Source organism: Mauremys reevesii, linkage group 6 (assembly GCF_016161935.1).
Source record: "Mauremys reevesii isolate NIE-2019 linkage group 6, ASM1616193v1, whole genome shotgun sequence".
NCBI lineage: Eukaryota > Metazoa > Chordata > Testudines > Geoemydidae > Mauremys > Mauremys reevesii.
The window spans coordinates 93,128,348-93,150,460 of record NC_052628.1 but is presented as its reverse complement, the minus strand read 5'-3'; the positions used below and the strand labels follow the sequence as shown (position 1 = coordinate 93,150,460).

General features: G+C 38.9%; 1 long non-coding RNA gene across 4 annotated transcripts in view; it reads right to left on the bottom strand.

The window, feature by feature from the left end:
• The window catches only part of LOC120408633, a 37,691-nt gene extending 22,160 nt beyond the window's left edge, over positions 1-15,531 (bottom strand). Inside the window, exons 1-2 of one of the 4 annotated variants that reach the window (XR_005600835.1) lie at positions 15,401-15,531; positions 14,063-14,284 (exon numbers count right to left, since the gene is read on the bottom strand). This is a non-coding gene — a long non-coding RNA (uncharacterized LOC120408633). Of the gene's footprint in view, positions 1-14,062; positions 14,285-14,375; positions 14,492-14,826; positions 15,239-15,400 lie in introns of those variants that run through there. The other 3 variants (XR_005600837.1, XR_005600834.1, XR_005600836.1) reach the window with 3 other exon arrangements.
• Between the last annotated feature and the right edge of the window lie 6,582 nt (positions 15,532-22,113).

The following is a 22,113-nucleotide window of genomic DNA, read 5'->3' as shown; positions in this document are numbered from 1 at the left end:
CTACAGCCAGCCACTCAGATATCACAGAATATGCTCTGAGGAGAAAGACTGAGATACACACCTTAACACCCTGAAAACCACCTTCACCAAACAAGGACACTCCACCAGAGAAATGGATCGTATCAATTAATGGGCCACAAATATACCCTAGGATAACCTGCTTCAATACAAGAGAAAAATAAACCTTTTGACCTCACACCATAGTTGTCACCTATCACCCCAACAATCACTTAATATCTGATCTTTCATGGTCTCTTGCAACATGTGTTAACTCCTTATCTGTTTGACCTTGTATGACGGTCTGCGTATCTTCCCCAGACCTGAGGAAGAGCTCAGTTTAAGCTCCAAAGAGCATCTCTTTCACCAACAGAAGTCAGTCCAATTAAAGATTTTACCTCACTCACCCACTTTATCGCTCCTGTGTCTCAACTACAGCATTTCTAGGAATTATGTCACAATATGGTGCATTATTATTCCCTCATCTACTACATTCAGAATTACTATCTGTAGTACTGATGCCATATCCGCTATGCAGATGCAAAAGTACAGAAAACAGATGTTGCAATGTTTGTAGATCAGAGTTTAACAAAATGTATTATCAGTACTGCTAACAGAGGTCTACAGTGGCAGAAAATCTGTTTAAGGAGGAGAAGGAGTGCTTTGGGTGCTGGTGGGATGTGATTATTCAGTATATACACAAGGCAGCTTCAACCAGCAGAACTCATCTGGAGCTTGTGGCAGAGATTAATGCAGCCTTTCTGTAGGTAGCAACCTGCCCATCCTCAGGTAATTTTGCCTGGAGCACAGCAGGCCAGGCTAGTGCAAGGTTCTAATCATTTGACACTTGTTTCACCAGCACCTTTGTCCCTTTGGCTTAAAGACACAGGGTTTTCTACATCTAAGAACTAGCGGGATGAACTATAACGCGTGTGTGATTTAACTAAGATATGATGCTTTCACTGAATATCAAGTTACCTGACAGAAGCATAATTATCAGATCTCTTTGGAGAAGGGGAGGATTATAACAGGAGAAGGGCAGACAATACATGTCCTTTTTTTATTCAAGTTTCATAAGGATTTCACTTGAGTATTTGCACACATTGCATCCAACAAGACTTCAATATTTTCAGACATGTGGCATTTGTCATTGCTGAGAGCAGACAAGTTGCTTAATGCACTTCTATTGTTATACTGCCAGAAGAGTTTATATCTGAAAGAACGGCACATACTTAACTAAAAAAAAAGCCAAGAAAACCTCAGCAGGCAGTGCACTCTGGCTGTCAGTGAATTAAAAAAAAATGTACCAGAGCTGAAATATTGCAACCTGTTTGCACCTGAAGGTACGAAAAGTGATTTACAGTTGACAGGTTTACCCACAAATATTCATTTTGAATGTTTACTGGGTACTGTACTAGTGCTAGCACGTCTCACGGGGGAATAATCTAGCTAGCAATGCCACATAAAACAGTGACTGAAAAGCAGAGTAGAGGCAAACCCTCCCTTTTCTAAACATGTCCCATGTGAAACAGCGTTAGGAGGCAGGCATCTGGCATGGAGGGATTTGCCATTAATAGAATATGAAGAGACATTGGCAGAAGAGATACACTGTCTGACAATTATTCTTTTTATGACTCTCCCTGCTACAAACACATCCTGCTATGTTGTTGCCTTGCTCATTAATTACTCTTTATAACCTTTGGGTAAGATAGGAGAGACAGTGCTAGTACAGGGCACAATTCTGCTCTGTTTTGTGCTAATACACGGGGCCACACCCAAGAGGGTTCAAGGAGTTTCTTCCCAATGTTCACATAGTAGTAGAACCAATGGGAGGCAGAGGTGTGGGGTGGAAAACATGCTCTCCTCACCAGCTTGTAGGTGTATGTGTGGCACCTTTTCAAGCCAATAGGTATAACTAAAGATATCACCACCAAGGACCCATCATCTCTACCAACCTCCACCTGCGGCTCTGCCACTGCTTAAAACCTGGGTTTGTTACTCTATTTGCATGCAGGGAAAGAGCAAAATACAGCCCTGGCATTCTGCAGAGTGGTAGATTGTGGGGGATGGTGGGGGTTGGGCTAATGCAGCCAGTAGCATTGCATGGCCTTAATAAAGTTGAGATCCTGACTGACCCAGGCACATCAAACTTGATGCAAAGCCCATTACAGTCCGTGGACAGACTCAGGGCCATACTGCAATCCTGTAGCGTGGTCTGGAAGGGAAATGTGGGAGGATGAATGCACAATGATCCTTTATGGAGCAGCTATAAAGAATGCTGCTATAAATGTTGAACCCAAATCTCCTGAGCCATCGTGCAAGCAGGACTTGGGGAAAATAAAACTGTAGGCAAACATCTCGCATTTCTATTCATTTTTTTAATTAAGAAAAGTGAAAAATAAACAGAGGGAATTCCTCCCCTCCCCCAAGTTAATTTTTATTGACCAGAGCAGACCTAATATGAAATCCACAGGCAGAGTCTTATTGCTGACTAGCATCTTGTTAGTACCCAGAACCTCTGTCATAGGGAACATAGGACTTGCAAGACTAGACCAATTATTTATCTCCTCAATATAATCTTCCTACTTCTGACAGTGGCTAGTACTGGAGATTTCAGATGAATCATATAACTCCATAATTCATCTAATTTGTAGTACTATACAATTGCAGGAGGGATTCTGTCCCCAGTTAGCAATCAGCTTACGCCCTGAAGCAGGAGGATTGGTAGAACAGGAGATAAAAGCAGTGGGGAAAAATAATGTAACTTATTGGAAATATTGCTTTGGACTGTCTCTCTAATGGATTCCCCTACAAGCTAATTCTTAGTAGTACAAATGACCTGTGGTAATGTTTTGTAGTGCAGATAGGCATATGCAACTGTACATACCTGGTACCCAGATTTTAGCTTTAAAAGGGATTATTTACTAGCTAGCCAGATGAAGACCATTGTTTAGGGATGGGTGTAGAGGAGAGGTGGGAGAATTTATCTTTGCTTCACAGGAAATAAGGGTGCTTTCATTCTTATCTCTGCCTCATTTTCACTCCCTGAGCCACTAGTTGTTCTGAGCTTCAGACCGCTATTCCTCCTCTAGTCTCTTAATCACCCTCAAATTATAATACCAAAGGCATCTCTGGAGCCGAAGTGGTTATTTTTGTTGGGAGTATGCAGGTTCAGAATGGAAATATCCAGTATTTCTTTCTATCTACTGGGAGTTCTTTAACAGGGCGAGAGGAGAAGGCAAAGGGAGGTAGAGTGGGCTCTTTTAGTATTGTCCAATCATATCACGGGCACTTTCAGACTGATAACCATTATGCTCTCCTTTAGGCAGTCATTTTCCTGGATGGTACCGCAGTGGTGCCAGGCACAGCAGTAAACACAGTACCAGCAACTGTATGCCCCTTACCATCTGTTTTGTTTATATTTCAGAACCAGCAGACTGACAGAAATAGGTTTGGCCATTAGCTGGCTCTTTTATCATGCTACCTCCTTTATTATGTTTGAGAGATTTTTTTTCCCAGGCTGCAGCAGGTAGCCTATAGCAGTAGCCTGGGGAGAGGAGACTTCACTGAGATATGGGCAACAAAGATGAGTGACAAATTGCAATGACAAGTTTGTGTTGACAGTATCTTGTGAATGTAGTGATGAGAGGGAGGGGAGTCATTGCCTACTGCGCTTGGTACCCAGAGAACATTTGTCCTGAGGCAGAGCCTGTATTCTTACAAAGAAAGGCAAGGTGAACAACATGCATCCTAGAAAGCTATCCACTACAACAACTGCTTTCTGTGCCCGAGCTCCTGAGCTAATAATCCTTTATAAAAGCAAACTGCTATCAGAAACAGAGGATAACAGAACAATGATAAAAATATATAACTATAGGAGATGGGGGGGTGACATTAGAGATTGTGACTAAAGACTGTGGAATGAAAAATACCTTCCTGGTCTTCCCAGAAGGAGGACACTATCTGTGCTACTGCACTTTGGTGGACAGACAGAGACTTTGCTGCACTGCCAGCTGTCTAATCAACCCTTTAAAGCAATGTAAATAAAAGCATAGAAATACTGAGCCTACAGGTCAAGAATGCAGTATGCAATTTTAGTGTCTCTACAACTATTGGATAATATGCTGTGGTACCGTGAATGTCAGGCTCCACCTATTCACAGCCAGCGGCAGGATCAGGGCCAGCGTGGCCTGGGACATGTGATTATAGTAAGGACAATGAAAGGTAATATATAATTGTTAAGTGAAAAATATTTTATTTGTCCTGATACTACCAGAGTTACACAAAAGGTGAATTAAAAGATGACTTGCACTATGCCTCGCTGTCCAAAGGCTGTACTGTCTTCCAGTTAGCTTCATGGTACAGCTGAAGAGGTTGACTTTAAGCTAGAAAGCACTTTGTGGGTTGAATCATGAATCTTCTATAAAGACTACCTCTCCCTTTGTGGGGTTTGGTCCATCAAAAAAGATCAGGTGGGATACTTGATGGTTCCATGGTTTGTATATGTGGGAGCTTGGTGAGCTATATCCTCTGATGGTGTAAATCAGCATAGCTTCATTGACGTCAATGGGGGTATGCAGATTTGCACCAGAGAATCTGGCCCTGTGTTCTCAGTGGAGGGTCTTGCACTCTAAAATCCACTACTCCCTTGGACAAAATGGAGGCCTCTAATTTAGGTTATCTGAAAAATTAAAGGGCAAACTTTCGAGAATCACATTCTCTACCAAATACTGTCTTGCCTGTCAATTAACTAAACAGGATTTCACCTCTAATGTACATTCACCCTTTGTTTTTATTCTGATTGATTGAGCCTCTGGTCATTGTAATCCAGACAGAGCTATTGATGAAATTCCAATTCATGTCCATGCTTGGTTTTATTTGTGTTACATTCTGCACACTTAGCCAATGCTTGAATCATGGATGGGAGGGAGTATATATATGAATATACCACTCTCTTTACCTCACAGTTGCTGGTTGGGGAAAAAAAAGAATAAAGCATCTGGGGGAGGTGGGGTGGGGAGGACTGTGAGGGGAGGAAGGCAGAGAACAAGGCAGATGGGAGAAGGAACATATGTTACCTACACTTTTCTCTCCCCAGTTAAAGTATTGATTTCCCCTTTGGTTTCTACACTTCTGAGATTAAGTAGGAAATTGGAATGAACTCTCTTCCCCACTGCTACTCTCCTATGCTCTCTCATGGCTGGAAAAAAGCAGATCCTCCCAAAAGCTCATTTTCCTTCTTTTTAATTAGACCATTAAAAAAAGATCACTGACAAGTGTGTGGTTTTGGTGGTTTGCTTTGTTTTGTTTATTCATCAGCAGCTTTGAATAATTTGAAAGCTGTTGAATTGTAAAATATAGACATCCCCTCATTTGAGTCTTCCTCCACCAAACTCTGTTCTCCATTTGATACATGTGTGAAATAAAACATGATAACCATGGATAAATCTAATTTAGCTATGAGTGAGAACATTTTAACTTCAGTTATATATTATACACTGTCTCATGCCACATTTAAATCACTTCCCACTACAGCTGGTTGACAATAGGTCAACAAAATCTTTTTTTGCCAGGAAATGCTGAATCATCAAAAATTTGCATGGAAATGTATCTGTTTTGATGCAATTTTCATCAGGAGATTTCTCCGATCCAGGATGGAATTTCTGGTCAGAGAGAGAGAAAGCAAGAGCTACCTATCATAGCCAATAGCTAGGTCATTCAGCTGGGATATGGGAGATTCAGATTCAAGTTCCAGCTGCAATTCAGGCACATCCCAGTGACTTAACCAGCAGGCCACCGAGTCAGTCTCTCTCTCTGCCCTAACTAATATTTAGTTATTTATACAACATGGAACAGTTCCAACAGGAGAGACTGAGATACTGACTCTATAGCCCAGCTTCAGTCCCTGCTCTGAATAGGCAGAACAAGGACATGAACCCACCTCTCCCACATCCTGGAAGTGGTTAACTGCCCTGGGCAATTGGTTGTTCTGGGGTGGGGGCGTCTCTCTCTCGCTCTTGTGTTTTTCGTTCTGATATAGAATTTCAAATCCTCAGTTTTTCACTAAACCAAATTCTTGTTTTCTAGCAAGTCCTAGTTTCCACAGACAGACATCTCTTTCTCGGCTTCAGTATGGATGGCAATTTATTCATATCTCTGCCCATATCTGGGATAACAACTATTGTCTTCTCTAAGATGTCATATTAGGAAATAAATTACTCCCTTCCACAGTTTTGGTTTTTTTAAAATTACACCTAGTAATCTTGTTGCAAGTATTTTCTCCAGGCTCTAAAATACATTTGCTACATATCTCACATATCACCTTATTGAAACTGATCCTGGAAACCAATTTTTTTGAGGGTTTTGTGCAAGACGAATGTTATGATGATACTCATTATCATCATGAGACCCAATGTGCTTTAGAACCATCTATATAAAACAGAGGGAGTTCTAAATGAAGGGTTTTAAACAAAGCAGTTTATTCCCTGAGATTACGATAGGAGATCATTTAAAAATGAATTAGACATAAAAGGAGTGACATGTGATTTAAGAAAGAATCTAATGTAGTAGAATACAGTAGAAGTCAAATGGAGGTAGTTTGCATTATTCAATATGCAGCTCCTCACATTAATCAATGTTGTTAAAACGAATTGAAAAATTAACATTTTTTGATATTCTTTCATAACAACAAATGTCAGTGTGAAATTCACCCTTTTACAGAGTGTCAGCACAAGACCCATGCATCATTTAAATCCCAAGTGTGCCTTAAGTTAAAGGCTGAAGAGGTACATAGGGTTGTGGTAGTCCTTTGTTCAGAGGCCCAGATCCACAAAGAGACTTAGGTGTTGCAACATGCAGTATTGCAATGCCTATCCTTTAGCTACCGAGAAAAATCACTGGGAAAAGAATGGGGTCCACAAAGACTGGGTTAGATACCTACAATGTATAGGGAGGGATCGTTACCTAAAAAGGAGATCCACAAAAGCCAGCACGATAAGCAGTGTGCCACCTAGGCTAGCCAATAGGAGATGCTGAATACAGGTGTGTATCCTAAGCCGCACGCCTCTCATGGAGCTAGGTGTCTAAGTCTGGGCTTTAGGGAGGCGCCTATCTCTGCTTGTGATCTATAAATGAGAACCCCTCTCCTGCAGTCAGATGGCTTAGGTGCTGATGTTTCTGAATAAGTTAAGCACCTGCCTCACTCCACACAAAATGTGCAGAGGAAGTGGTTGCCTTCTAACTTTTATCCCAGTGGTTACAGCAGTCATTTGAGATGTGGGAAGCTCAAGTTCAATTCCCCCTCTGCTTAAGAGGGAGAAAGGATATAACAGATGTCTCCTACACCTCTCACATACATGCTCTAACCTCTGGGCTACAAGATAGTCTAATGTGGGTCCCCTTCACTCTGTCATTTTGAAGCTGTTCCACTTGGGATAAATACTTAAATAGTCACTGGGTGAGGGTCACAGTGGGAGAGAGTCTGGCACTTAGCTTACTGACCTGGGATGAGGGAGTCCTAGGCTCAAGGCCCCCAACTCCTATGACTAATTATATAAAAGTGGAACAAACTTAACCGGCGAGATTAAGGAAGCCCTATATCAGAATAGGCCACAGCTCAGTGGTTAGAGAACTAACCTGAGGCATTGTGGGAGGCCTCAGGTCAAATCCTCTCTTCCCGTCAGACAGAGGGGGCCATTAAACCTGGGTCTCACACATCTGGGGTTTAGTGCCTTAATACCTTTCTGGATCTGGGCTTGAGTGAATTTCACTCAGAAGTGATAGGTTGTCTTCTAGTCTGGTAACATTATAAAGTGAAACATATAAAAATCTGTTTCCCCCCACTTCTTATGGGTCTATTTATTTACCAAATGCAAGTAATTTATATGGATAACTCCTATCAATGTGAATAAGAGTTATGCATATAATTATCTCAGAGAACAATAAGAATATAGCCTCACATTCTGTGCTTCCAGTTCCTCTAATACTATATTAAAATAATCAAATGTCATTTCAGTGGGAAAAAAAGGTCCAGAATTTGGCCTATTAACACATTTCTTCCATCTCCAATCTCTATGATTCTACAATGTCAATTAAAGATCATTTTGACAATGTGACTCAGCTAATAGATTACTTTCCCACATGTTGACTAAGAAAAAAAATCAATTTTAAGTTGAAAACATATTAGTCCTTGGAGACAAACTGATATGATAAACTACATGAATGTATTCAGCTGTATGTGCTCTCAAAAACAGTTCTACATTTAGAAGATATTTTATAGAGATTCTGCGATGCAGAGATTGCTATTTATTAGTACTCTCATATAGGACCTGATTTACCATTGCACACACTTTATACTGGTAAGATGGGCAAAGTGGCTATAATATGCTGATTTGGTAGCACTTTTCACAGTCATAAATGACTACACAAGGTGCCAGGCAATGGAGAATAAGGTCCATTGTCCACTTGTGGTAATAAACATGAGAATTCACAACTTCTGAAGATCCTACTTTATTTTTTCTTTTAAAAAAATAGAAAGCACCATTTCCTGAGCATGGTAACTTTCCCTCCCGCTTCTGTACTTATTCACGAGTGTTACAGAATGGTCAACATATGTGAAAATTTGATAAAGAATCTGATTAATTGAAATAATGTAGACTTTTGTAACATGGCCACCTAGCTACTAGGAACTTGCCTGACAGACTACCAATTCATTCTAAGTGTAGTTGAGCACCAACTAATCATGGTGTGGTAATGATTTCCATGTATTACCTGGAATGGATTCATGGTAGTGACTTAGAGGTGAAAGACTACGTATTCCATTACCAATTTCCTGAGTCATCCAATTCCCCATCTGAGACACTAATGTTCCTCTTTTATTGCATAACTAACAACGCAAGTACATTTTTGAATAAACTGTTCTCCATACAACTAGAGGAGCCTAGGGATTAAATACAGGTTTGAAACAAAACTATGTTGAGGCAAGCTAACATTCAATTCATATGGTATATTACTTTAAATAGAAGGAGTTATTGCTTATATGAAAGAGGCAGCTCTAAACAGCTATCCTTTCACCACAAATAGGTTGCTGACATTAGTAGAGTCAGTGGAAACTACTTATATTTCAAAGGTGAGAAAGTGAGAATGAGATACAGTAGTTATTCACTACTGCTCTCATTTCATTTGCCTCAAAATTGAAAACATCAATAATTGCCCCTTATGTAACCACTGATTAACAGGTCGCTTGAGAGGGTGTAAGGCCTTGCTCCAAAGAATTGTTTACACATAAGTGAACAGATGCCCCCCACCCCACCCCAAAGTTCTAGAGACTTATATGAAGGACAACGCTCTAGCCCATGCACAGAAATAGGAGTTTGAAAACTGGATTGCTCTAGTGAGCAAAGAGATGCATCTTTCTTTATACAGTATGTTAGGAATTATTAACTTTAGTTACACTTCTCTTCCTGATACAATTTTATAAATGAATCATTTTGCATATAGCCCTTGCTGTTTGCTTTGCCTCATAATTGTTACTTTATAGTTGTCAGCATTTGTCACACCACATTGCCAATGCATTGCATTCCTGACCTGGAATAATAACCCTCTCATATGATCAGGGGACGTTTAAAGTTCCTCTCCTCATATAGTTCAGTCTCTTATGAACAGAACAATCAAAATTCATTGCCTAAAGGACCTTCTATTGTTGGACATTCAGACTCATTTGCAGTCATCACTGGTTTGGGCTAGACTTAAGTGCTACAGTATCCTAAGAAGCTACAGTTGACCCTGGTCTGTGTATCATGCCTTGTCCTTTGGACATTGGAACATAAAGAGGATAAAAGCGCACTGCTGAGAGCTTCATTTGCACAAAGTACCATTTTGCTGCTATGAAATGAGGCTGTATTGTAACTGAAACATACTCAACTTAATAACCTCTGTTACATAGCACAATATTTCATTTTCCCCAATTAACCTCCCCAGAAAATGGTGAATATTCAGCATAATTATTTTCAAGTTAGCAAAACATTGCCTCCATAGCTAATGCTAATGGCATTCAATGGCTAACTATTTAAGAAGATAAGTCATGAAGCCAGTTCCCCGGGCCATACAGTAGAGTACATCTTGAAACTAACAACCTGATGAACCCCATAAACAATAAGGCAATATTGTACATTTCAGTTCACTTGCCAAAAGCATAGAATATTCAAAAGACTAAACTATAGTTCTTGTATATTCCATATCATTACCTTCATTTCCTCAGCATGCAAATAGTTAATTTTGGATCCACTGTACCATATAAAGAAAGGCTTCAAGACTTTATCTGCGTATAGAAGCTGATGGGGCTTGGTTGGTGTCACATGTGGCTCTCACAGAGGCTCTTGTAACCTACACAAGACTATGAACACTATATGTATATTAAGCTTGATTTCTATTGAAGGGTTCCTTCTTGTTGCACTGTCCACAGTTACCTAGGGATAGCTCCATTAACGAGAGAAAAAAAATTACAGTATAAGGAGATTCAGGCATTTCTCTTACAGTTGTTGCTGCTTCTGAGGTTTCTTACTAAAAGAAAAAGTCCTGTTTTCCTTCTGATTGTCATATGATGTGACTGGCCTAGAAAACTAGAGATGGAGCCTCTTGTCTGGATTATTTTTTGACAGAATCAGGGCTGGCCTTATGAGTGGGCGACTGCCCAAGGCACCGTGGTCAGGGGGTGCCATAGTCCAAGAGGCAAGGAGTGTGGTGGGCACAGGGTGTAAGGTCGCCAAAGGGAGCTTGGGGCAATGAGAGGGTGGGGAGCCTGGGGAGGCAGTGGGTGTCAGGGGGTCTATGAAATCTTCCCTGTGGTAGCAGCGGGTGTCAGGGGTCTATGAAATGTTCCCTGTGGTAGCAGCATATCCCAGAGGCATATACACAGTTTAATAAAAGTTTATCATCTTTTCTAAGTGCCAGGCTTGAAGGGGAAAAAATGGAACTTAACAGCTTCACCATGCCCTAAAACAATGGTTTCTAGTGTTTTTTATTATGTGGATCAGACTCTAGCAGGGATATCCTTTTATGATCACCTTCCTTCCAATTTGCAATTATGCAGATCCTTTGAAAACCACCAGCAAGTGCTTCCAGAGCACTATTTGGGAACCACCATCCTAAAGATGATCAGACATGAGCTCTGTCAGACCAGTGCCAAGAGTCAATTCTAGGCCAGAAAGGACACCCCACTGAATACTCTCTGGCACCAATGCTGAGATTTTCCAAGATATCTAAAGGATTTAGATACATATCTTCCATGTATTTTATCATAAGACAAGAGTTTAAATCCACTAGATTGCTTTGAAAATGTCAGTATAGGAGTTGAAATCTGGGGCCTGGTGATTTCAAATACAATAATATATACCAGAAGCAACCTGGATGCCAGTGCAATTCCTGAAGAACAACATAGCAAGTTCTCTATAGTTAATAATGCCTAATGAGTCCACAGCTGACTGGTTTCAAAGGTAACTCCTGGTAAGTTCATTGCAATATGCATTGCAAATGTAGAAGTCACAGATTCATAAGATATTTAAGGTCAGAAGGGACCATTATAATCATCTGGTTTGATGTGCTGCATCACATAGGGTACAAAATTTAATGATGTGATTCCTGAATCAAGCCCCAAAATCTCTGGTTGAGCTACAGCAAATCATGCAGAAAGTCATGCAATCCTGTTTTAAAGATTTCAAGTGATGAAATATCCATCATATTCTTAGATAAATTGTTCCAATGGATAGTTACTGTCATTGTTAGTTTGAATTTATGTACCTTTAGTTCAGCTTCCAGCCATTCCACCCACATGCATTGTAGGTACTTATAGACAGTGATCAAGTCATCTCTTAACTTTCTTTTGATTAAACTAGACTGAGGTTTTTTAGTCTCATTCTAAGGCAGGCTTTACAGACATTGAATCATTCTTGTAGCTCTGCTCTGAACCCTTCACCGTCTGTTAACATCCTTTTGAGAAGCACAGACACCAGAACTGGGCATAATATTGCAGTAACCACCTCATATCATACACAGTAGTACCCCCCACCCCACTTCTACTCAATATTCCTTTGCTTGTACATCTAGGAATCACATTTGTTCTCTAAGCCACCCACATGCATTACTGGGGTGAGGTCTAAACACAAAAGTCACAAAAGCCTAGCTAGGCAAAAATGGCAAAAGATGCTCTTGGCCACTAATGGCTCCAGGGATTCCAGAAGCAACCAGAGTTGTAAGAGTAACCTCTAGATTGACAACTTTAAGAATGGGTGTACATTCCCTCAGTATACTAGATATATGTGAAGCTTGTATCTTCATAAGAGCTGATATCTTGTGTTTCTGTTAAATGCTTCCTGAGATGGCCAATGCCAACATTATCCCTTATAAACACTATAAAACTTTAACTTTGTCATTATTTTTCATTAATCTGAGTGTGGTATGGAAAGATGATTTGTGTGCCATGGCCATAGTGTGACAAATACAACAAGTAGTAGTGATATTCAAAAGTAATAAAACAGGTTAAGTACTAGTTTAGAAACCTTTCTAATGTGTTTGGAAGGTAGCTGTCTTTCCAGATGAGCAAGGCTTTGGGCCTGATCCTGTTCTATGTGGATGCACTACTTTAATAAGGTAGCCACATGGAACCATCCACACAGAACAATTTGCAAGATCAGGGTCTTAAATTGTAAGTGGCTTTATTTTTAAGGGGTGTCCTTCACAGTAATAGACAGAATAAACTCCCAGACTAAGATTTTCAAAAGTAAATCTCAATGTGAACTGCTGGGTTATCATGACTGTTGAAAGCCTGGCCACTTAGTTGTCTAAATATGGATTTAGGAGCCTAAAATTAGGCTTTTTTAAAAATCCTGGTCATGGTGTTCAGAGTACCAATTCTCTTTGGCCCCATTTATACCAAGTTTGAAAAATATAGTGAAGCACCTTTTTAGCAAACCATGCTTAAACATGTTGTATGTCACCTGTAGGTTGATTTCCACTAGGGAATAGAAATAGAGTCCATACCAATATTTGTAAAATATCTAAGCAAGCCAAAAAAACAGAGTTTCCATCTTTGTATCAGAAGATGTGTTTAAGTACAATTCTCTAGAAAGGTACTAATCAGGGTTTCCAAAAATCCGTGTAGACAGATCACTAGAGTCAAAACAAATCAGTGAGTCTGTTTGTATTGCTGGCTTTAATATACAACATTCTTTCAAAATCACTGAACAAGTAAAGAGAGTGTTCTTTCTTTTCAATTTTTCTAGGAGCATCATTACCTGTAACGTGGGATTTGTCTTCTCATTTGGAAAACAAAATCAATAAAAGATGGAGACACACCAATAGTTTTGCTTATTTAGCAACAGATTTGGGTATATTAAAACATTTTAAACACAGAAAAGGAAACATACTGCAAGCTATGAATTTCAATATTGAAAAATTCTGTTTCTCACTCTTAACACTCACTGAAACGTTTGGTATAAAGGATAAGGGATCTTTTCACTAATGTGTTGTCTTGAACATCAGGTATAGCAGAGAATTCAAGAATGTACATAAGAAGTTGAGTTACACAGAAAGATATATTAAAAAAAAACTTAATATTTTCTTATTCACAAAATCCTACCTCTTCCAAAACAACAGTTTTCCCACCATCAGATATAAACTTAATGGATGAAAAGACTAACAAAAACACTCACTTCAGGGAATATTCTACAATTATTCATGATAAAAACACGGCAATATATTTTTTCCAGAATGTAGGTGGATAAAATATTCCAGCTATTGAATGTATCAGTGTTTTTAGGGAAGACACTGGTTAGGATTCACAAACGGATTATAGCCACATTTTCAATGAAGTCTCTAAATTTGTGGACACACCAATTAAGAAAAAATACATAAGATATATCTCTGTGTGCTCCCAGATATGTGTATATAAATACCAATTTGCATGAGGGAGCAGATGTGCTCATAGGTTTTACTTACACATATTCAGAGGTCTAGCTGAAACCATGACCCTATTCTTGCAGTTGTTACAACAATATATAGCAGTACTTACCATTGGTGAGGATTTTGCTGTTCTATTGCTCCTTTTTGTTTTCTTGATCCACCTTCTTAAACACTTCCTCATGCAGTTCATATGCTTGAAAGCTCTCTGTTAGTAAGGAACATTATTCCACCTTTCTGAGGTTTCCATCCTTTCATACACAACCCTCATCCAGGAGAGAATTACATGTACTTGAGATTTAATGTCAATTCATACTTGGGAACATTTAAATTCCTGAAAAATAAAGAGTAATTTTTTTATGAATGATTTAATGTTATGACATTAAAACAGGTGTTAACAACAGTAAATACAAATAAATTCACACCCAATGTTTTTCTGTATTTTTGGCAAAAATTTGACCAGTTTCACTTAATAAGATATTACAATCATACAAGGTACAGGTTTGAACAAAGGAGATGCATTTCCAGGGGGGCAAATCTGTCCTCCTAATATATGTGCAGAGCTCCCTGACATGGCCCTGGATACTTACAAAAAAGTGAAAGGAGAAGACTTTGTGACTTAAAAGCATGCAAATGGCTTTTGCAATAAACTGTTGAGCTTGGGCAGCTGTTTGTACAGTTATGGAATGTTAATCATCAATGAAAGATCATTCAGATGGCCTCAGAAATATAGCAATGTTTCACTTTTCTATTCAGATATATTATTGTGTACAATGATGTTCTGAAATTTCATAGTGTTTGGAGTAGGGCAGCCAGCTGCTTTGTGAAGAGATTTTCTATTCCTCCTGATGTCTGCACTCATTAGGAGATAATTACCTTGGGCTAGATCAATCCCTTTAACTTCCCAGGAGAAGAAGGGGTCTGAGATCTAGTAGTCCCCTATAGAGGGAACAGAAAAGTCTGAGCCATGGCTAACAGCATCTTCCTTTTTCCCTTGGACACTGAAGAAGCTGGACAAGCTCTTTTCTCTTCATTAGCTTAGGAGGATGTTTAAATTAGGAAGGGGTGGAGCTTGGATCCAACAACTTTTCACAGTATCATTCCCAGGCAATTCTGCAAATATCTGATCTAGAGTTAATACTGCCGGATACTTCTATCTGGTCCCTTCCTCTTAGTAACCCCTTCCCCACCTCCAAAAAAACCACTCCTCCCACCTGAATAAATGATCATCTGGAAACACAATGACATCAGTCTCATTCCTGGCCCTTCTAACTCTCTCTTTTAAAGGATTTAGACCCAGATCCATAAGAGGACTTAGGCATCTAATTCCCACTTTAATGCCTAAAGCCAAAATGTAGGTGCTCTCAAGATCCTCAAAACCCCTGCTCAGCTGCTGCCACTTAACTCTGGAGGTGTAAATTTTCACTGTAAGAGTCCCTGAAGTACTTACCTTTCTGCCTCTAGGCATGTGCACAGCAACCTCAGGCAGGTACCTGGACACCTATCTCACACCTAAATCCTAGTGAGATCTTCAAACCAGGTGAAGATATGCAGGGGAATGCCTGTTTTTCCTGAAGGGCCCAGTTCATTAGACATTCTCAGAACATGCCTGATTTCACACAAGAGAGCCAAGAAGGGGGCAGTAGCCTGTGTAACTTTTAGCCCAGTGATTAGGGCACTCTCCCAATTCCTCCTCTGCCTGATGTGGCAAGGGGCACTGAACAGGGGGTTTCTGCTTCTCAGTTGAGTGCCCTAACCAGTGAGACAATGGAATAATTTGGTATGGGCTTCTCTCAGGCAAAAGCAATTGATATTTCAACAGCAGCCACTCTGCTTGTCAATACAGCCCTTCAATTTGCCAACAATCAGGGCATAAAGTGGGCAGCAAGCAATGTGCACACATTTAGGCCTCATATCTGCAAGTGCTTCAGCATATTCATAACTCGTGTAGCCCTATTAATCTCAATAGGATCCCACAAACAAAGTTACAAATATGCTGAAGTGTTGGCAGGATCAGTCAGACCCTGATCCACAAAGGTACTTAGACACCTAAACCCTGAATTTACATGCTAAATCTCAGTTTAAGTTATTGTGTGCCTACCTCATTTCACAATAAATAAATCAGAGACCTAAACTGCCTAACTCCAGGTTTGTGAATCACAAGCAGCGATAGGCACCTCTCTGCAGTCTGTGCTATGTACCTAGCTCCATGAGAGGGGTGGGGCTTAGGACATACTCCTCTTGTCAGCATCTCCCACTGGCTAGCTTAGGAAGTTCCCTACCTAGCATAGTGGCTTTTCTTAGATACTTATCTCCTGCCATTCACTGCATAGGGAACCTGGGTCCCTCACTCAGGTTTTGTGGCTCAGAGTGTTATTCCTGTGATTGACCCTTTGTGCTTTACTGTCCCTGAGAAAACAGGGAACCTCACAAGCTCTTATCTTTCTTTCAGCAGCTCAGGGAGAGGTCTTGTCTACACATAAACATGCACTGGTTGAATTAAATCAGTTTAAAAACAGCATTAGTTAAACTGGGTGCAAGTTTGTTTATAACCAAGGCCAAATATGACCCCTCTTCATTTTGTTGCATTCACTTTTGACCTCTAACCCAAAGCTATTATTTAGACTGAGCCAGTAACAAGTGTTACTGTTTACACCAAAATACTGATGTATTAATCATTATAATGCAGGAAATATTATATCTCCAGTTAGATTCTGGAGCAGGATGATTCACAGTGTTTTTTTCAGTTCAAGAACAAGGCTTATGGTGCAGAACTGTATAGGGATGCTTGCACAGTATTTGACTGGGTTATAGCTGACCCAGGGAAATACTATTAGCCCTCTCACTTTCCTTATACATTAAATGAAACCATAATTTAAAAAATAAACAAATCCCAAAGCAATACATGTTTTTCCTATGTAGGTTGAATTATGCTGATTTACACATGATAAGAATCTGGCTCATATTGTGGAGTGTTAATGTATAAGGGATTATTCTACTGATTTTTCTTTCACAGCTGTAGAAAAATAAAATATTTTTAAATGTGCTACTTTTATTTTTTTTTCCTCTTCCTTAGTAATTATCTCTAAAATGACTACTTTTAAATATAATTTCTTTTCTGGTAGAGTTTTCACTACTCTTTAAACAAAAAGTCTTTACAGTGAATGTATATTTCCAGAGCTTTGGTCCTAAAACCAATTAGGAATGCTATCCTTTTCAAACAATCTATATTCTTTTAAATGAAACTAGTTTTACCCTGTATATAATACTACTGAAGACAGCACCTGAATGCTCTGTGGTAAGTCCTAATTAAATCAGGGTAATCTGTAATGTGATTCAGACCAAGGTAAATTAGGTGCCATAGTTTCTGTTTGTTCTAGATTCATGAACCATTTCAAAACTTATTTTCCCCTCCTAATGAGCTAATGAATGTTGCCTCATCATACATCTTTAGACTGAGTGTGCTTTACTTTGAATTATTTCCATATTCACTAAAGAGAGGTTAGGAGCAAAGTTTTATCTTTTTTTCTTCTTTGGGAAAGTAAGGCATGACTGATGATCTAGTTAGAAATTATCTCCTCATTTAGCAACACTTGAAACAGCCACAAAGATATCTGGTTTTAGCAACAAATTACTATGGAGTACATTTCAGGGAGAAATAAAGAGACAGGACAAATGACAGAGCTAAGAGACCAAGCACTTTAGACAGGTAGCTTAGAAACAAAAGCAATTAAGTTTCTAAATGTGCCTTTGCCGGCTAAAATTCTTGAATTTGCTATTTGTTGAATGAAATCTACTACTCTGATGAGATTCAGTGAGGTGCTCAGAGTTCTTAGTGCACTGAGGTGTTTAGAAAGGACACTGCAGGGTTAGGCAGAGCAAGGTTTGGCAATACACTTATTTATATAGAGATTGTCACCTATTAACATTGTTTGAAATACTGCACAATGAATAAGTATCTTTATTGTTTTCTTACATGCTGTAACACTAATGTGGCAGTGAGAAGAAGTGGAGGTGAGTTACAAAATACACACCACCTTCGCATAGCACAATCTGTCTAGTACGTGCAATGCATACCATTAAAGTTAATGTGAGCCTGAATCTCTTTGACAGACAGATACCAAAAAAGAGACTTAATATCCACAAACATGACTTCCAATCCATGCACCACTTAACACTCTTGCACTTGTGACATTTCCCTACCACACCTTTGTATGCCCACATCATAGCCTATTGGCCTTATGTTCATGCTCCCCTGGCCTTGTTCTAGTGGTTGCTATATGGGCTAGAAGCTCACCTGCATAAGTATCTTTCCACAGTCCGTTAATAAAATATCTAGGTGATGTAGATATGTGTTTTAGGATGAATTCATTATCGTGTCACCGGTTGCTTTCCTCCAGTTCCAAAAAAAATGTATTGTCTCCTCCACTCCTCCAAAAAGCGATAAAGAACAAGAACTAAACCCTTTGCAATTTCCATTCATACAATTTCAAATGTGACAGCTGCTCTCTTGACTGACACTGCAGGCACTGAGCCGTGGACTTCCAGAGCTAAAAGTTTAAATTACAACAACTTGAGCTAAAGCGCTCCTGTAGGGCTGTACCATTCTCATATCCTCTATATGACTGGGCATAGAGTGGGATCTGTAACACGTACTCACTAATCGGTTACATCTATTAAAAGACTCTCATCCCAAGTCGCTGAGGCCAACAGCAATTTGAAACCTGGATGAATATTCATTATTTTGGCCCAGCTTACAGGGACTGAACCAGGGACTTCCAGAGCTGAAACACATCAACTACTGTACCTTGAGCTAAACTTTTTTTGACATTACACATTCATATAATCTTCAGGTCAGGCACTGACAGGAACCTACAACACACTCACCAGTGGGTTACACAAACACTTCCTGAAGCTTTATGAGTGAGTTAGTGCCTTCTCTTTTTGAGCTCTTTCTCTCTATAGTTGTGAAAATTGTCAAGCAATAGGGCTAGATTCACAGGGAGGGGAAAAATATAAACTCAGTATGTGGAATTTATTCTCCCCCAGCATTTTTTCTCTTCTATGTAAATCAAATATTTGTTATATTTTATTAAATTAGGTCAGCATTTTAAGGGCTGGTAATGATGCAACACAAATTATAATATAGGTAAAATTCTAGAATCCCAAGAATATGAGTGTCTGAGAATATGGTAGGACTGATCAGATTTTGTTCACTGTGCGATATTATGTTTCCTCTAATCCTTACTTTTTCCTTTTTCATCTTCTGTCTTTTTCATTTAATCTTTCTAGGTTTCTTCAATTTATGCAATTTTTTAAAATCAGTCCTGTTTAAAGTTATGTGAGTGAGAAGCTAATGTCTGAAAATCAATATTTCTTCAGTTTGCTGTTTTTGTCATTTTAAAATAAAACTCCCCCTCTTCCCTTATGTACTTCCCTGTGCCATCCAACAGTTTTGATGCAGCAGTTTCATCTCATGAAGTAAAACTCACTTTTGCTCATGAAAATCACCTATCATTTGAAGGAAGGGAACAAAATTGCATTGGAGTATTTGTGCTTCTAGCTACTTGATTTTTGCCTGAAATTATGACTTGATCCAAAGACTTGCATTGACTTCAATGGAATTTGGATCAGGCCTTTGGCAGAAAAAGGCACAGTTACTATGATTTGAACAACATTTGAAGTGTGGGAACAACAGTATGTGCAAATTTTGAAAATATAAATTGCTCCCATAATCAGAGAGGTTGGGCCTTTTGAAATTCTTTGTGTACGAAAATTTTCCGTGAAACTCTGAGGGCTTGTCTACATGAGAAAACTGCACCAGTTCAATATAAGGTGTGAATTTAAACTCCTTGTTGACATTCATATTTCAGTTTAGGAATCACTTTAAATCAGTTTTTAAACAGATTTAGTTAAATCAGTGTAAACTTCCCTGTGGATGCTCTTCTTTTGCTTTAAGAGTGGTTTAATTTGGTTGATCCTAAACCTGTTCCTCATTCACTTAAGCTTGGTTTAAAATCACAGACAAAACACTTGATTTAACATTCATTAAAACTTCTCTCATCAGAAAACTAAACCACAAAAAAATAGAAAAAAAAATTGAAGGATGAAAAAGGATTAAAAGGTTGCAAAATCAAGCACACTCAGGTTAGGAAATGCTAGTACAAATGTTGCCCAGGCAACCTTAATATGGATCTCTTGTACATTACAATACAACCTTTAATTACATGCCAAAGTCACTATTTGTGAAAAGTTTGGTATAAGTGACTTGCTAAGAACCACATAGGAACTTGGTGGCAGATGCAGGGATAGAATCTAAATCTCCAGGGTAGCAGACAACTGCCTTAATGACAAGACCATCCTTTCTCTTCCAGCTGTGCCCTGCCTCATTTACTACATGCCTTCAAGCTTCTGTAAAAAAAAATAAGTCAGGAGTTCTATAGACAACAGACTCTTTCATTACACAGCTCTTATTCATCCCCAAAGCAGATGAACCAGGGATCCTGTGTAAAAATAATATGAGATCATGTAATTAAAGACTATGGATAATGCATATGCACAAGTGAGCTGAATTAAAGTTACGTGGGCAATGTTCATTCTGGCATTTTCTAACTTGAGAGTTCTTGTCTTTGCAACCTTTTTAATCCTTAACTTTGTGCTTCCTAATTTTGTATGGTTTATTTTATTGATGAGAGCTACCTTAACTAATGTTAAATCAAATTTCTTGTTTCTAAATTTCTGTAGGTTTTTGTTTACTAGAAAGAAAATCTTTTATACATATGCTGTTTAAATAATAAATCACTTACACACTTATTGTATTTAATGTATATTTTACTGCCACTGTTATCTTTGTTAAGCTCCATATTTCACCATTCAATGCCATGTCATCTAATATATTGAAAGTGATTAAACTGTATTCAAACAAAACATATTTCAACTTTTAATGAATTTTTTAAGATTATGTAACAGAAAACTGATCAGGGACTCATAGCTATAATTTCCCACTGTTTTAGAAGGTAACTGTTCAGAAAGCCATAGGCCCCAGTTTGTAAGGAGCCTATAAACAATATACATGAGAATGAGCTGGAGTTCTCTACCTTACTGTCATGTAATCTTTTTTGAGAAAAGTAACAAATAAATTGCCCTTTGAAAAGAAACAGAGTAACTCACCCCAGGACAAACCCAAAGGAGCACAGCAGGAACTTATCAGTACACAGGCTGCTTTCATTGTAATGGCTCCTTTGTAATAATAATAGTCATAGGTAAATCGGTTATCAAAGTTGATTGCCATGACAACCCAGGGAATAGTGATTCTCCCCAAGTGTGCAAATGAACTGGAGGGAGGAAGTGACGAGTGGCTGATTATCTCTGATGTCACAATTTTACTGTTCACACAGCAGCACAGAACACCAAATATATACCATATGGGGGGAAAAATAAGGCTTTTCTGGTATTACGGTTTCCCCAAATTTCCTAAAATAACACAAAATACACATTGAAGATCATTCTACTCCCATATTAATTAATGGCTGGAATTTGGTTCAAATCCCTGTGGCAAAACAAACAAACAAAAAAAGATGAGACATTTATTGAAGCAACCTGAAGTATGCTCTTGCTACTGTGAAACCACAAAGAGACACTTTTAACCCAAACTATGGGTGTCCACATAGTAGGGTTTTTTTTTAAAATGATTTTAAACCAATGCAACTTTCCTGTGTAGACAGGATCTAATAGAGAATGATGTAAGAGGTAAAAAGACACAGTTGTTGCCCTTAAAAACTTTCTAATGTTACCTTTGCAGCCAGTGAATATTATCATGGTATTCCCTATAATTTAGTGCAGGGAATATCTTAAGGATGCATACCATGAACAATGATGTAATTTAGTTGCAATGGGAACAGAAATGTTTCTACAGGTGATGACTTTAGGCTCTCACTTACACCCTTTCTCTCTCTCTGTCTCACCCATGAGTGACCCCACTGCATTTAGTGTCTATCTGGTTTGGCTGAGTCTCCATGATGTGTAGAAAATACCTGGATAGGAAAGCATGCGCTTTCTTATACCATTAGTGAATGTCATATCTCGGCAGGTCTAGGTCTCTTCTTATTATGTACATCCCTACTTACAATACTACACATTATACCAATGTTGTTTTTGTTCCCA